Below are 16,800 nucleotides of genomic sequence, written 5' to 3'. Positions count from 1 at the left end.
GGTAAGGGAAGCCTGTTCATGGCAATGTAAGTCACTGTTGTGCTAATCAAGAAGGAGTATGTGATTTGACATGCCCAACAGACAAAGGGTCCACTAAGCAAGGTAGCACATATCTGGCAGTGGTCAATATACCAAGCATATTGGAGGGAGGTGAAATGCTACAGGGCCCTCCTCTTATGCATGCATTCTGGATGGATGATAATTTTTCCCTTGCCCGCTGATGATGATTGCTGCATGCCCTGAAGCATGAGTGCTGATACCTCTTCTTCTTCTTTTTTTAATCACTGCTAGTGTTCCTGCATGGTGTGCTCATTTAAACAGTTACGCAGTAGGCTCCATAAATTAACTACATATTGCAATCACACACAATTATTTTTTGCCCCTGATTTATATTGGCTTTCTTATACTTTCATTTGATTTCCCCCCTGTAATGAGAAAGAATAACAGTAAAGTAGAAGTCAACTCAATGCTGTTTTATTGCTGTACAGAGAAATAGATATTGACATCACTACCTTTGCTTGAACTTTTCTGGAAAGCTTCACAGTGTTAATTTTCTATTTGCAGTTTCATTTCGGGGTTTTTGCACGTCCACTTTTCAAACTTGATTTTTATTCCGTTTTGTTTTTAAATTTGAGGCTGATAGAAAATTGGTGGGCTGTGATCCAAGGAGCAACATTAAGCATGCTAAAGATTTGTGTGAACTCAGGAGGGCTTATGACTCTGCCCCTTCTCTCTTGGTGATAGTCCATAGCTTAATATTACACTGCACCAGAATCAGTTTTATGGATCTAAAAGAATGTCAATAGCAAGACTGGGAGACCTTGGCTTTGATGTCTTGGGTAGGCCTCCAATCTGAAGAGGAATCACATTGGTGGTTGGTTTCTAGAGGTGAGGGGCTGGCAGCCTCTTGGCTGTGGCAAACATGGTGCAGCTGGATTCGATTTTGCAACCTCCGGTATAGCAAGAGTGACAGTTTACAAAATGAAAGAGACACATAAAAGTTCTCTTGTTGCTCTTATTAAAATAATGTGTTGGGAGGGGGGAGTCACAAGATGTTTACTTTAACAAATAATCAGCATATCATTTGCTACATTGAACCTTGGCTAAACAATTATAGCAATAGTAAAATATAAAGTGAGGTAAAGGTAAAGGTCCCCTGGACAGTTAAGTCCAGTCAAAAGCAACTATGGGGTGTGGCGCTCATCTTGCTTCAGACCAAGGGAGCCAGTGTTTGTCCACAGACAGTGACCAGCATGACTAAACCACTTCTGGCACAATAGAACATGGTGACGGAAACCAGAGTGTTCCATGAATATATATTTTAAAAGTGATGTACTTGATTACATTTACTTCTAATGTGTTGGATAGATCACTGTTCATGCTTTTCATGCACTGCGGTGCACATTTGTATAGGAATCTATATTCTTAAATTTCAGTGGCCATAGAACCAATTTTGGTACCACATGATTGACACACCACAAAATTAAGACGCACATATCATACAAATGAAAGCCTAATGGTGTCTTTACTATATATGCTCCATGAGTAGGGCACAGACTTCCTGCAAATGCAGTTCTCTGTATGCAGGGGCTGGTCCTACCATAAATCAAGGTGAAGGAGGAGAAGGAGGAGAAAGACTCAAACGTTGGCCTTAGGTGGTACAGTATTGGGTGAGAGCACAATTTGGACTCAACTTCAGGCAGCAAAATGTTTTGGGCCAGGACTGTCAGCATGGTTGGAGACTTCCATGCATGCAGGAAAAGGATTGCTGGTGTATCAGGGAACTGGGACATCCCTTTAAGATTTTTGAGGAGAAAATATACTATCTGAAATTCCCTTTTTTTGCAGATATGTAGCACCCAATTAACATTTCAACAACTGTGGTGGGAGGAAGAGCATGCCCAGAGTAGTTGGGCCAACCCAGTCAGATGGGTGGGGTACAAACAATAAAATTATTGTTATATTTTACATGGATATAAGCAGCTGCAATGAATTGAAACCATCCATTATATATTTTGTACAGTAGACTTGCCTACTGGGCTTGCGTAAAGGTAAAGGTAAAGGGACCCCTGACAGTTAAGTCCAGTTACAGATGACTCTGGGGTTGCGGCTCTCATCTCGCTTTACTGGCTGAGGGAGCCGGCGTTTGTCCGCAGACAGCTTCCGGGTCATGTGGCCAGCATGACTAAGCCGCTTCTGGCGAACCAGAGTAGCACATGGAAACGCCGTTTACCTTCCCGCACTTTGACGTGTACTTGGCTTGTGTACTATTGCTAAATTATGTCTCTTCTCATTTTAATTTACAAATTCTTTCACATTACTACTCAGTGGAATTTAAAATCCCTTGATGGAGGCTGGGTTAAAATCAATGGAAGAACATTGTTTTGAAATGGAAGAGGCACTTCCCCATGAAGATGTAAAAAAATAACAACAATAATTCAGCTTTTTTGCTCATTACCTGTAAGAGAGCCATAGCTATGGAAAGTATAGCATTTTTAGTTGTGGGTGTGTGTGTTAATCAGAAATTTACTATATATCTTCCTCCTCCATTTTATGAAATAAGTTTAGATCACTCTGAAAACAACATTGAACTTTTTTTCTGAAGCAGACGGTAATTTCTAAATTTGTTTTAGAAAGCAATGTTGTAATTGTAAGGCATTGTTACCTATTGTGGGCTTTCAGAAGGTATGTAGATGCAGTAGGCATCTAAATGATGTGCTTTCAGTGTCCACCTTTTGCATGCTTATGAATTCCAAACTGGACTGCAGTTTTCCAGGAAGAAGAAGTAGGCTTACAGCCCTTTAAAACGAATGAGAAAAGCTTAAGGATTATAGCTTATTCATACTGTGATCTCTCAGCAAAGACATGTGTTTATCTTAGTTTGCGTCCACCTCTGCAGTTTTTATCCTATGGCTTCACCTCAAGCAAAACAGTATCAAATGATCCGAAAGTGATACTAAACACACAGACCAAGTGAGAGTTATGAAGTTATTACTTCCCATGCAGAGAAAAGGATTTACTAGAAATATACTAGGAGTCTCTTTCCCAACAATTTGAGATGAAAGATATATTGTTGTACAGATAACTATTTCCTTTGACAATACATAACAAAAGAACTTTACTTCTTTTATGACTAAAAGACCCTTAAAACTATTTAGAACAACAGAAAAGTTATTCATGATTCATGAACTATAGCTCCAACCATGTGATCTCTTTGCATGTGTTGAAAAGGCTCCCTGGACTCAAAATAGTTATTCCATGTATTCAAGCTTGCACATGATCTGCCTATACTAACACAGATTGATTTGGATCTCCATCATCTACCTGTTTTGATCACCATCATGAATTCTGCAGCACAGGGTAAACTAGGCAGCCTTCACGGAGGGCACATGGTATAAATGAGTACACCTTCCAATATCTCGCTCAATGGAAAGGCAATTGCATGTCCACAGTTTATGTCAATGCTGCTGTATATATTTTTTCTTCCGTATGTTTCTGGTAGTCACATCAGGGCTGTCCCTGGACCTAATGGTGGAATAGTAACTTCTGAGTACCATCAAATGACTTGCATATATGATTTCTTCCAATCAAAGGAGACAATAAATGCCCATGCTATGATTTCCATTTATTCATGTCATATGACCTGATTTAACTATTTGTTTCAGCTGTTGAGTAGATAGTTTGAGTATGATTTTGTGATTGTTTGATTGCACGATTATATTATTGAGTATGATTTTAAAAGTAAAAGGATAGTTTTGTGTTGGAGAGATATGCCAGTAACTATTCCTGGTATCGTCAATGGAAAGAACCTATGATACTCCAAAAGAATAAGGAACAGAGGGCTACTGGGTCACTTATGCATGGGTTTGTTTTTTTAAAAAAATTATGGGAGTACTCAAGGGTACGGAGTGCTGGCACCTCCCCCCCCCCCCGAAGAAAAGCACTGCTTATGCACGTACCTTTGCCTGATTTTTCATCACTTGATTTCTGAACACTTGTTGACAGCTGGATTCATGAACTGAATGCACTGAAAAGTATAGAATTTGAGGAGCCATCAGCTATTAAGAAAATTCTGTCTGTGCTGCGGCTCATAACAGAGAGAGGGAGAGAGGGAGGGAGAAAGATACATGCAAGTTATCACTTGATGTTGAAGTAATCAAGCCGTAAATGTGCATTCATGCATGAATCAGGTCACAGTGTTTAGGCTGTAATAGGCTGGCATATATAGCCTTTGGTACCATCTTGCTTTGGGAATCATAAAAAAGCAAAAACAAACATTGAGCCAAATGTAGCTAATGCATGTACTGCCCAACTGCCACTGTGACCCTTTTTACTCTTGCTAAATAGAGCAAAATTAGTGCTGTGAGGCTCCAGATTGAATCCATCAGAGACTAGTTTTGTGACTCATAGTATTATGCTTGTCATTTTTCTCCCACCCCAGCCCCTGTTCCTAGCACAAGAGTATTAATTTATTCCTCACAACACTAGATTCTGAAAGATATACATATTGGGTACCCTAAAGGACATGGGGGAAGGAAGCATTAAAATAACTTAAAATTGGTGCCGTGCAGGTTAATGGCGGTGTGTTTTTTCTTTTCTTTTTTTGAAGGGCTTAGCTGAATTCTTTACATTTAGGAAAATTACTCCCCTACCCCCATTTCTTGTTCTAAATGGACAGGATTGTATGGCCTCTGGAGTTAGAGAAAAAGGTACAGAGAACGTTCTGATGAGGTAAAGGAGGAGTAATTTAATTGTCTAACTCCTTCTGTGCTAGAGAATATCAGACAGATGGGGAGGATAAAACAAGGAGCTCAATAATTAATTTTCATGTTCCTCACTAGTGGGACCTCTTTAATCCCTGTTCCTATGATTATAGAGGAAGGTTGGATTCTGAAGTTTCACTCATTAGCTACGTGTTGTATGAAAATACCTGTATTTTCAAAAGGAATAGTGACAAGAATGAAAAATCTCAGCTATTAAAAATATCCTGGTGTCAGGGACTTTTGTGAAAGAACAAAAACTCTCTGATTCCCTCAGATAAATAATGAAACAGATGGTTGTTGAGGGGTTAAAGGTCAAACCTTCCCTGTTGACTATAACACAAGGTTGACTTAAAAGATTTTCAGAAGTTATTCAAGATGCAGTATATTAGACTGTGCCTCCTGCTTTTTAATGAAATGAATTGTGCTGCCTCTTTAATTTTTTTTAAAAAAGAAACATATTCAAGTATGCTGTATTGAAATGGCTTATTCTCAGGGACTGGTGTTATTTTTCACACTGCTAAGCTGTATATATAATATGGAAACTTGGTGAATAATTAAATTATCATGTCCAGGGATATGGGTTAACCAAGGGGCTAAATTTTAATATTTAATTGATTTACTGAATTAACTGTTCACTTTCTGCCTAAATTAGTGAGTGATGAAGCCATTGCTAGTAGCCTCACAGCCTGAAAACACTATCAATAATGCAATATAAAAAAAGAAAGGAAAAACAAACACTAATATCAAAGAGGTTAAGCTCTTCAATCCTCCATTATTAAGGACAGAAAGACACACTTTTTAAAGTTTAAAAAGCTTAATTAACTAAAAGGCAGTTGTTCTTAATCATATAATTCAACATCATTTTGCAGTCGTTCAAACAAAAATATTTAAATATAATATTTCTAAATCCCCTTTGCGGTCTAATTTCCAAGGTGAATAAAGAAGAATAGCAACACAGTTAAACAGCAAAGCAGAGCTGTTACTAAAATTCCTTAAATGTCTTTCTTTCCCCTCGCCCCACTTCAAAAATTGAATATGTTTAAATTTCCTCAATTGCTTCCGTCTACAGATCTAAGCTGAGGCTATGATTAATTTTAAGCATGTTAAATTTTTACTCCAACCTGAGGAAATCAGCTAGAGAATCTAAAGAAAAGAAACTAAAACTTTAACATGTCACTTCCACTGAAGTCTGTCTAAAAAGAGATGAGCAGTAGTTTCTGCACTAGTGGCAATACCAATGTGATCTGCAGGGTCAGATTACAATTGCTCAGCATTAGGATCTGACCCTAACAGTTCATGTTTGGTCTAATTATCTATAGGCTAGTGGCAATTGTCAAAGGGCACGATCCATTGGGAGTTTCCTTTGCACAAGCTACATTGAAAGAGGCTTGAGCAGGAAAAGGTCCTGGTGGATTGGACCCAAGGTAATGAACTGCAGACATCTGGCTTCCAGATGAATGTTTGCTATAATCACAAATAGTAGGCAAAAGCAGGTTGCAGTATACCACCTTCTTCCAGACTGCTGACTTTCTATAAGCCTAGCACATACAAGCACATACGCAACTCGGATTGCCTCTTCCAAGCAAAAGGTATGTAAAAGCCATTATATACAATTCACAAAAACTCAACGTAACTTGTGCTGAACTCTATATGGATACTGGAGCTTCCAAGTCCCCTACTCCCAATAGCATACCCTCTGACATTTCTCTGATGAAAATAGCGATGTCCCATCCCATAATGATAATTTTTCTATTTATACCCCACCCATATTAGTAGGTTTCCCCAGCCACTCTAGGCAGCTTCCAAAATATATATTAAAAACATAATTAAACATTAAACATTTTTTTAAAAAAGGAACTGCGAGACAGGAGTGAGAAATAAAGCTGAATGACGGGAGGGAGGGAAGTCATAGCTCGGCGGAGTGAAAGGCTGAGATGGGGGGATTTAAGATAAAATGTAACCAGTTTTTTGTGGATGTTTTTTTAAAAAAAAATTTTTAAAAAAACAACAACAACACAAACCCCTTCCCTATACAGGATTGCCTTCAGATGGCTTGGGGGTCCAACATTTCTCCAATGAAAATAAGGACATCCTAAGGAAATGTGGGACATTCTGGGATCAAATCAGAAACAAGGATGACTTCTCTAAATCAGGGACGTCCCTGGAAAAAAGGGACACTTGTAGGGTCTGCAATAGTGGCCTCCCACACCATCACAAAGAAGTGGCTGTCAGAATAAAAAGGTACTTGGGTACACACAAGTCCTTGTGATAAGAATCTCTCAGATACAGCATGTAGATTGGATATAATGTTAGAGGGATTCAAACTCTCTCAACTGGGAGAGTTAGTGCATTTGGTGATGTGTGTCGTTACTGACTACTCTGTTAAATACCGTATATTGCCTCACACAATATACTACAGGTTTCTCGATTCTTTCTCTAGCTTGCCCCCTGATGCTACATTTCCCAGAGGCAACTGATTATCAGGAATTCCTTCAGATGCAAATGAATTAATAAAGTGGTCCCGGAGTCGCTGTTGTGTCCACACCCATGACAGGGGAATTGAATTATTGAGAGCTTGGGAAACCATTGTGTGTGAATATAGGCTGTGATAGGGGGGGGAGGGTTCAGGGGCATATCCTATGCACCTTGAACCTTGGTCAAGTGAAGGTAGAACTCAGCAATAAAGGGATGGAATATGTACACATGAAGGCAATACTAGCACTAAAAAAAGTGCAGTTAAGTAGATGGATAAATTCATTGTGGAGAACTGAAAATCCACATGAAGCAGACAAGTCAAAGGAGTGAGCCAATCCACAGAGCACAAACCAGGAGAATCCATGGAAGATGAAAAGCACTCAAGATGCTGAGATAACTCAGCAAAGACCACTAGTCAAGTAACAAAAGAATTAAAACCCAGTTTTTACCCAGGTTTCATGAATGAATGCTTATAGCTCTAGCAGAAGCAGGTGTAAACAATGGGTAGCTCTCTAGATGTTGCTGGACTCCCCACCGTGGACTCTCCACTGGCTGGAACTGATATCCAGTTACATCTGGGAGGACCACAGAGTACCCGTCCCTGTTCTACAGGATCTGATTACTTGATTATGCTCTTTTCCAGATGACATACTGCATCAAATGCGCATACGTAAACATTTTATTTTACTTGGGTGTTTTGGAATCACGCCTCAGACTGTTTGAATACAGGTAGGCCTTCTGCAGTTCCTATGGATACATACCAGACTATAAGCATCTCATTTTATCCAGGATAAATGTATGCTAAGTAAGGGCATGATTTTTTTTGGGGGGGGGGGACTACTAGACTTCAGTTTAACATAATAGATTGAACAACACTGGCCACATGAACATCAGAGGTAAGGCAAATAAAACCTACTGCATTCAAAGTGGGAAGGTCTACTTAATTTTCTTGTGAAATACCAAAGAGTAAAAAAGCAAAGCAAAGAAGAAGAAGAAACAAACCACTCACTCTTTGTTGTGTATTAGGAGAAGCACCACTTACTGCGCAGCTGACTACTGACTATTCCATAATCTGTTTTCCCTTTTTTCCCCACAATAGAAAATGACCTGTTAAAACATCCCTAAGAGAATATGAATTAGCCCAGGTCAATAGGAGGTCAAACAGACAGGGTGCTAAAATCCCTTTACTACTTTGTAGTATCTTATGCTAATTCATTCCCCTTTTCTGTGATAAACAAAGCCAGTTGAAAGTAGATAGCATCACACAGTGATGGGTCCCAAAGCTACAATTTAATACAAATCTAGTAATTCCATTGTACAACACATCCAGTTCATTTAGAAGTGATGAATACTAAAGAAGGTCTAGGATTGAAATGCCTTTTCTCACTCGGCAGATATCCTTAGAATTCAAGAAAATGAGCACTTCCAATTGATACATAAACCTAAATGGTGTTTATGATAGCAATTCCTACAGCCTTCCAGAGGCCTTCGAAAACAAATCTCTGTCAATCAATAGACCCTTTGCAATACAGCAAGTACCTTACTTAAGGACACCTATTCTATGTATTTTCCACTTGATTCACACACACATAACAATAAGCCAAAGGATTTAGACAAACTTGCAAGCACCCAGGGAGGAGATAGTGGCCCCTTTGCTACTGTTGCTATGCTCTTGCAAGCTAAACCATGGCTTGCCTCTTCTGAGCCTGAGCAATTTATCTCCTCTACAAGTCCAAGTGGATATGTCGGCTTGAAAGTCCAGCTATGCACTCCGCCTCTTTTGTATTGGTATTTTTGACAAAGAAGCTTGAACACTCACAAAACTTATTTCTAGGAAACTTTCAGAAAGCTATGGTAAAAAAACACACATTTAATGTAAGAGTAGAGGGCTCATGCACTTTTAGCAGTTACATAGAAGCTTCTCACACAAGCTACACTAGCTGAAATTTTATCTTCTACACAACTAATAAAAAAGGTGCATGAAGAGTGTGGAGAGAGGACTAAATTCAGCCCTGCTTCCCAACAGCCAGTGGGATGCTATTTTACAAAGGGATGAGCCCCAGCTGTAGGCTCAGGCTGAGGAATCAGCTGTATAACATAAATTCTGCATTCATGATTCTACACACAGCAACTAGATCAGACAATGTTTAAGATTATTATTATTACAATTTTATTTTTATTTTTTATTAGCACTATTTATATTGGCTGTCCAATGATAAGCTGTCTGGGCAGCTTAATAAGATAAAATGATAGAGAGCAAAATTTAAAATATCGAAAATAGTTGCAGCATAACAATTTATAGGCGGCAGAGACCTAAAATTTTCGCTTTCCCTACTCCTCTCTGAAAAGTGCTTAGGTAGAGAGGCAGTGGAATCTCTCTGCAAGTTTTGAGATAGGGCAATTTTAATTTTAGGGCAACTAAAATATTCTTCTTTCAACATCTCCTTCATCTCCTCAGAATGAAATTCTTTATGAAGTAGATTTCTGAAATTTGCATTTAGCACTAAATTCTTACTGAGACCTCTCCCATCATGAATGACTCGTGTTCTATATTCTTTAGATCTTGCTTCTGCTACAGCAGTTCTTTTCTGGGTTTAATAATTTGCTAGGTGCCAAAGAAAGAAGAGTTTCCTGAACATAAGTTTTTTTCAATGCTGCTGACACACATTTTGAATTATGAAGCATTAAATTATTTCCCAATTAATGATGTTTTTTAAAAAAAATCTAATTTCTCTCTATATATTCTAATTTCAGGAAAAATAGGTTTTTGTTTCTCCCCACTCACCCCTGGCTTGGCATTCAGTGGAATTGATTTTTAGGTTGCAGCATCATAAAAACAAAATCAGCTGCACTTAAAGTGAGAGCAATATCCAAAACTGCACCTATGCACATTTCTTCTCTGCACTGACAGTTACGTACAGAGTACAGGCAGAATTTTTGCAGATGATTTCAAATGATGAATTTATACCAAACTGTTATATTAATACAGTCATCTTTACATTACAACAGGTGGAGTTGCAGCAGGAAGAATATCCCCTTAATTCATTCATACAGAAAGCTTCCTTAACCCACACATTCCTTTCTCCTTATTTAGTATAAATAAATCCTGGGATGGGCCGGTTTTTGTTTTCTAAAGCACAACATATATTTTCACACATTTCTTGAGTTTGCCTGCTTTCTTGTCAGTCTCTTGCATCATACTGTTGCTGTTTCCTCCATGCTTTATTGTTACAGGGGAACTATTAAAAATAAATCATTTAAATGTTTCATATCCATTTGTCCTGCCTTTCTCATGATAAGCTGTCACCTCTTCCCTCTTATTTCCTCCCTGTCATCTCCCACAGCTCTGGCAACTTTCTTCTTGTTTATTTTACTTTGCCCTACACCTATCTCTTGATACATTAAAAAAAAACCTTTGCTTCATACTTTGACTATTGCACCAACTATGGGATGGTTGACATTTCAGGGTGGCCCCACTGCAGGAGCCATTGAGGCCACTGTCATGCTTGCCAAGTTGATAAGTTTGTGTAAATGTGACAGTTTTGGAAATTGGCAATTGTGTGTAACCACTGTACATGCAACCACCATAATTTTCTGCAGGTCAGCTGCACTTTCTGAAGCCACTGCTATAGCACTTAGATGCAGCTGTCAATTCACACAAACTGTGTGATGGGTTTGCCAGAAGCATGATGGCACCTCTTGCACATTTTTAAATTGATCGACTTGAATCTATTCATGTGAACCAAATTGGTGTTCAGGCTCCCATCAGTGTTATTCACTAGCTTCTTCTTCCTTTGCATTTAATGTAGCTCATCCTTACCACAAAGTCTGTTTATAGTCTTGCTTCACATAAATGTTAATCTCTCAACACGTCCCCTCAAGAGACCTTTGCTTTTATCATTCTCCCATTATTGTCCACTACCAACTTCTTCTCCTCCGTCAACTGGCTTGGGCCCCTTTCATTTGTTGTCCTTTGCAATATCTGAGGACATTTGCTTCCTTTCTGGATATAATTTCTCTGACAATTTTGTCAAAGACACCCTGTGAAATAATTGGTATATATTATTGATTTAAAGCTGAAATTCTGGCTGTACTCTGAGAAAAGAAAAGAAAAAATCCAACAGATTTCCTAGCACAATGCATACAGTTGTAACTAGTCACATCTGGTTCTTCACGTCATGTTAGATTATTACTCTTTATGGGCAATTAACTGGTTGGGTATGAAAACACCCAGGCTAGTAATGGGTCAGCGGACACATCCAGTTTCAAAATTCAGCTGAACTGTAGAAATCTGTCTCCGAAGAAATGCATACTATCTTTATTCTGATAAATGTTGACAAAACCATGCTACAGTAAATCGAAAGCTTGCCATTGACATACAGAGTTCTGTAGCTCGGAAAGGATTCTCCCGCTGTACTTTTAGGAAAGACCAGTGTCTGTGACAAAATAACAGATTTCATGTCACTGCATTGTGATGGTCTCAGAAAACAATTCCCTAGTATAATCTACTTGCACCAATTTTTCAAGAGTGAAGCAAGGGGAAGTTAACAATGTATTTGTTTTTAAATGTACTGCGTAGTGCCAAATGTTGTCTCCTTTGCCGAATTTACTGCTTCTGCTGGAAGGTCTTCAAGGTGGGCGGGGGAGTTGAAAAGTGCATTTTAAGAGAGAACAGGGGAACTGTTTTCATCTAGCTTTGATAAAACTTGTCTGAACCTGAAGGTTAGTAACAGGAGCAGACATCGTGGTGAGGCAAGGAAACTCACCTGACCTCCCGACTGCTGAGTAACTATTGCTTACCAGGAAGCAAAGCAGGAGAGGTGAAGAAGTGAAGGAGTGCCATATTGGCTCAGTCACTGCATCTCCAGCACACTACATCTCCCCTCCTGTCTAATAATAATAATATATTTTTTTAATACCCCGCCCATCTGTTTGGGTTTCCCCAGCCACTCTGGGCAGCTTCCAACAAAATATTAAAATATAGTAGTCCATTCAACATTAAAAGCTTCCCTAAACAGGGCTGCCTTCAGATGTCTTCTCAGTCTAAAAGTCTGGTAGTTGTTGTTCGCTTTGACATCTGGTGGGAGGGCGCTCCACAGGGTGGGTGCCACTACCAAGAAGACCCTCTGCCTGGTTCCCTGCAACTTGGCTTCTCGCAACAAGGGAACCGCCAGAAGGCCCTCGGCACTGGACCTCAGTGTCCGGGCAGAGCGATGGGGGAGGAGATGCTCCTTCAGGTATAGTGGGCCAAGGCCGTTTAGGGCTTTAAGGGTCAGCACCAACATTTGAATTGTGCTCGGAAACGTATTGGGAGCCAATGTAGGTCTTTCAGGACCGGTGTTATGTGGTCTCAGCAGCCGCTCCCAGTCACCAGTCCAGCTGCCGCATTCTGGATTAGTTGTAGTTTCCGGGTCACCTTCAAAGGTAGCCCCACGTAGAGCACATATTAAGCAGCAGCAACTCAGGTGTCAGGGGGTCAGGTGAGTGTCATAATCCTACTACACTGTCCACTAATGTTAATTAAATAGAGGATATATTTTGGGAGATGATAGACAGACAGACAGACAGACAGACAGACAGACAGACAGACAGACAGACAGATATAGATAGACAGACTGAAAAGGAAAGCTTTTTTTTTTAGTCCAAGGGTAGCATTCCCTCTCCATGGGATCACGAAGAGTCGGACACAACTAAACAACTAAACAACAACAACTAGCATTCCTTCATGTAACATCAGCATATAAACACCAATACATGGTGTGTCTTTCCAAACGTCTCTGTCACCTATCAGGTCCCACTGCACTTTAATTGCCAAGTTTTACCCCCCCCCTCATTTGGACAGTCATAAACGTTTTCACCCTCATCCCTTAGGGATGATTTCTCCTGATCCAGATGTTCCTCAGCTCCTGCCGGGTTCCCCCCAGCAATCAATTTTAAAAGCTTCTCTGTCACAGCCTCCAGTCTGTGGTTTATCTGCAGTTTCCCATTTTTCAAGCTTCATAATAATGAGAACGGATGGGTGAGAAAGGAAGTGTGCTAGAGTGATGCTTAAGTACATTGGATGTGGCTCATAGGCCACATGTTGTCTCTAGGACACTTAGACGTAGGAGCTGGTCTGCATTACTATGGTATCTGATTTCACCTTAAAGGTATCACCTGACCACACGACCATCCCTTCCAGCATTATCCCAACATATGGCTTCCATCCAAAAGCTATTTATCCTGAGCAGGAGTCCCACAAAATTCTAGAGCTTGTCTGTTGACTTAGATGGCTCCTGATAAAGAGGAAAGGTACCCAAGAAATGGAACAAACATTTGTGAAATAAGATCTGGTCTTAACTGTCTGCTTTAAAAAAGAAAGGGAAAAAAGAAGCAGCAGCAGCAATGTAACATCTATAGTTTTTACATGATTTTTTAAATTTTAGATGACACCTTTGACTGGATGTGACAGTAGAGCAGATCATTTGTGTAATTACAGCAACAATCATCCAGGAAGGAGAGACAGTCTGCAAAGCATATAAAACATGAAATGGATTTGATGGTGTATGAACCTTGTAACCAGAGCTGCAGGAACCCCCTGGCTTAGTGAGGCTATAAACCCCGTAATGTCTTAGCCAAGCTACTAAAAAAGCATGAGATCATTTCTCTCCCTTCTCTCCGATGAAGTATGTATGCAATTAATAAAGTGAGAAAGTGAACTTTTAACGAGTTAGAGAAGGCTTATTCTTCCTACCGACAGGAAAAACATTCATACAATGTGGACATATATGAGGAGGGAAATGTGTGTGTGACAGATGAGAAGCAGCATTTAGTATTTAATTTCCCACCATGGATTTTGGGTGCCACTGCTAGTAGAAATATGCAGAAGTCCATATTACAATTTGCAGTGTCCCTCTAACAAATGTGAAAACTTACAGTAAGTAACGGCTACTTTATCCCAACTGGCTATTATTTTGTAAATGAACATGTTATATAGTAAACAGCAACCACTTTCTACAAACTCTGCATAAAATATACCTTAGACTAGGTCTCACCCAACATAAATAACATTATTTGCAATGTATGTATGTATTGATTGGAAGACATATACATAAAAGGTATATTCATACCAGCAGAATGCTGTAGGGCTCTTCCAAAAGACTGTACTAGAGTTTTGTCCCAACAGAATTTTCATCACATAGGAGTGAGACAAATATGTAGCTACTTTTATCATTTCAACAAAAAAAGTTCAAAAATCTGTACACGTTTGCTAACATATTATTATCCCTCTAAGTGTAATCTGGAAAATAGTTTTGTTCAATTATCATCTATTTAAGAAAATTACCAAAGCAAATGTATTATTTTTTGCTATTCATGAGAGGATCATGGCTAATTAGCCTTAGTTAACTAAAGCATATCCTTTGAAAAATTAGGGACAAGTTTCTTTTGCCCTTTGAAGAATTGTCCATTATTTACATTGTTAATATTAATATCCTGCAGGCTTTTAATTGTGGGTTGGTGGTGTCATTGGAGACCCTCTTGTAACAAACAACTCAGATTGCTGTTCAAATAATGACTTTTAAAGATTTGTTTTCTGACAGGTTGAAATAACTGGTGGCAAGTCCAATATTCTTGTAATTTCTAATTAGATTCAGGGTAAAATGCTTTGGAATTGCAACGTATCTCTCCACGCTTAAGAGACTCAAGAAATTGAATGGCACTGTCCCATTGTGTTTTGATGCCCTCTGATTCAGGAGAGAGGCTTGGATGAGATCCTCATCCCAACAAGGAAGGAATACCCTCCTCTGCTTATAGCATGGACTCCATTGACCAGAAGGTCTCCCTAATTCCATGAACATTATAAGTGTGGTAATGCATGAAGTACTAACCTAAGACATTTAAAGATTCTTACCTCAGCTTACTTCACACACATGAGATGTAGAGGGGGTAGAGGAGGTAGGGATAGGTGAAAAATTTGGTTCAGATTAAAGGATAATCTATCAAATTCATGCTTTTTTTTAAAAAAAACTGAAATACAGATATTCTTTGAAATTCACACTTACTGTAATTTTGTCATGCTGTTCTCTGACCAATCAATATTTACAAAAATGTATGTTTGCGAAAAGGGGGGGCATACAAAATGAATTGTGTTAGAAAAAGCTGCTTGCAAAAAGTGGGTTGATTGGTCAAAACCCTGTGTGAAAACATATTCATTAGGAAAGAATATCACACCAAAACGTTGATGAATTTTCATGATTTTTTAAAATGAAAAAAAATCACAAATTGCTGCAGAAATTTGAAGAATGGAACTTAAGATGAGAAAATGAGAACCTAAGTGAACCGAAATTGACAGATCTTTCGATCTTTTGCAGGAGGTACAGTGGTACCTCGGGTTACAGACACTTCGGGTTACAGACTCCACTAACCCAGAAATAGTACCTTGGCTTAAGAACTTTACTTCAGGACGAGAACAGAAATCGTGCGGCGGCAGCAGCGGGAGGTCCCATTAGCTAAAGTGGTACCTCAGGTTAAGAACAGTTTCAGGTTAAGAACGGACCTCCGGAACAAATTAAGTTCTTAACCTGAGGTACCACTGTACTCATATCCCAATTAAAAGCAGAAGCTTTTACAAAATATATTGATATGTAGTTTTCCTGTATCTCTTTACTTCTTTCATATTAAGCTGCTATCTGGGTGTTTTATATGATTGGCCTCAGTAAGAATGATGGTCATCACAAAAAAGGTGCTGAATGTATGGGGTTTATTATTATTTTTAATCAAACAGTCAAAACCCCCAGAATCTGCATGGGTCAAGATTGCCTGCCCATCCCCTAGCACAGGTTTGTGCCATCAGCTTTGACACCACCAATTACCTGCTTGAAGGGGTGCAGGTGAATGAATCTAACTTCCCACTCAAAATATGATGTACAAACTGGAGATACTGACCTTCTCTCAGGCAGGTGGATGCACACAGATTGGACACAGTAGACATCAGCAAGAGGGAAGCATTTATGTTGGACATGTCAAACCCCATAATGGCAAAATCCCATTAATTTTGATGGCAAAAATCAAAATCCCCATAGCCTAGCTTATTTTTCTCCTCTGTGTTCATGAAGCTGAATGAAGTAAAGTTTCTAGGACATGATAGTTCCATATCAGAATAAGTCTTGTGTAAGTTAAATTCACTGGAGGTTAAAAATTTCATGATGGAAGAGGGTATGTACTGGGGAATCTTTAACAAGATCACTGAAAAGATTACTGGTTCAATAATGGAGATTTTATCGTAACTCCTCTGAGAAAGGGAAGACATCAAGGGACTGAAGAGGAGAAAATACAGCCCTGGCCTGAAAGAAAAGGGATTGGAAAAAGAACTAGGAATTAATAGACCAGTATGTCTGACCTCAGTGGTAGGCGAGATTCTAGAAGCATTAATAAAGGATGAGATCACAAAACATCTGGAGAAATAAACCAGCTAGAATCGTTTCATAAAGGGTAAGTCCTGTCTGACAAATAGGGTGGAATTGTGTGTGTGTGTGTGTGTGTGTTTTAAAGAAGATAATGTAGTCTACAGGCATGGATAATG

The 16,800-nt window shown here is 39.2% G+C and overlaps 1 long non-coding RNA gene across 1 annotated transcript in view; it reads right to left on the bottom strand.

Moving 5' to 3' along the window:
• Nucleotides 1-16,348, bottom strand: part of LOC148685651 (uncharacterized) — a 102,451-nt gene extending 86,103 nt beyond the window's left edge. The window contains exon 1 of the long non-coding RNA XR_015950062.1: nt 16,164-16,348. This is a non-coding gene — a long non-coding RNA (uncharacterized LOC148685651). The remainder of the gene's footprint in view (nt 1-16,163) is intronic.
• Nucleotides 16,349-16,800: the final 452 nt, after the last annotated feature.

Source organism: Zootoca vivipara, chromosome 5 (genome assembly GCF_965207765.1).
Source record: "Zootoca vivipara chromosome 5, rZooViv2.hap1.1, whole genome shotgun sequence".
NCBI lineage: Eukaryota > Metazoa > Chordata > Lepidosauria > Squamata > Lacertidae > Zootoca > Zootoca vivipara.
This window is presented reverse-complemented; position numbering and strand designations above follow the sequence as displayed.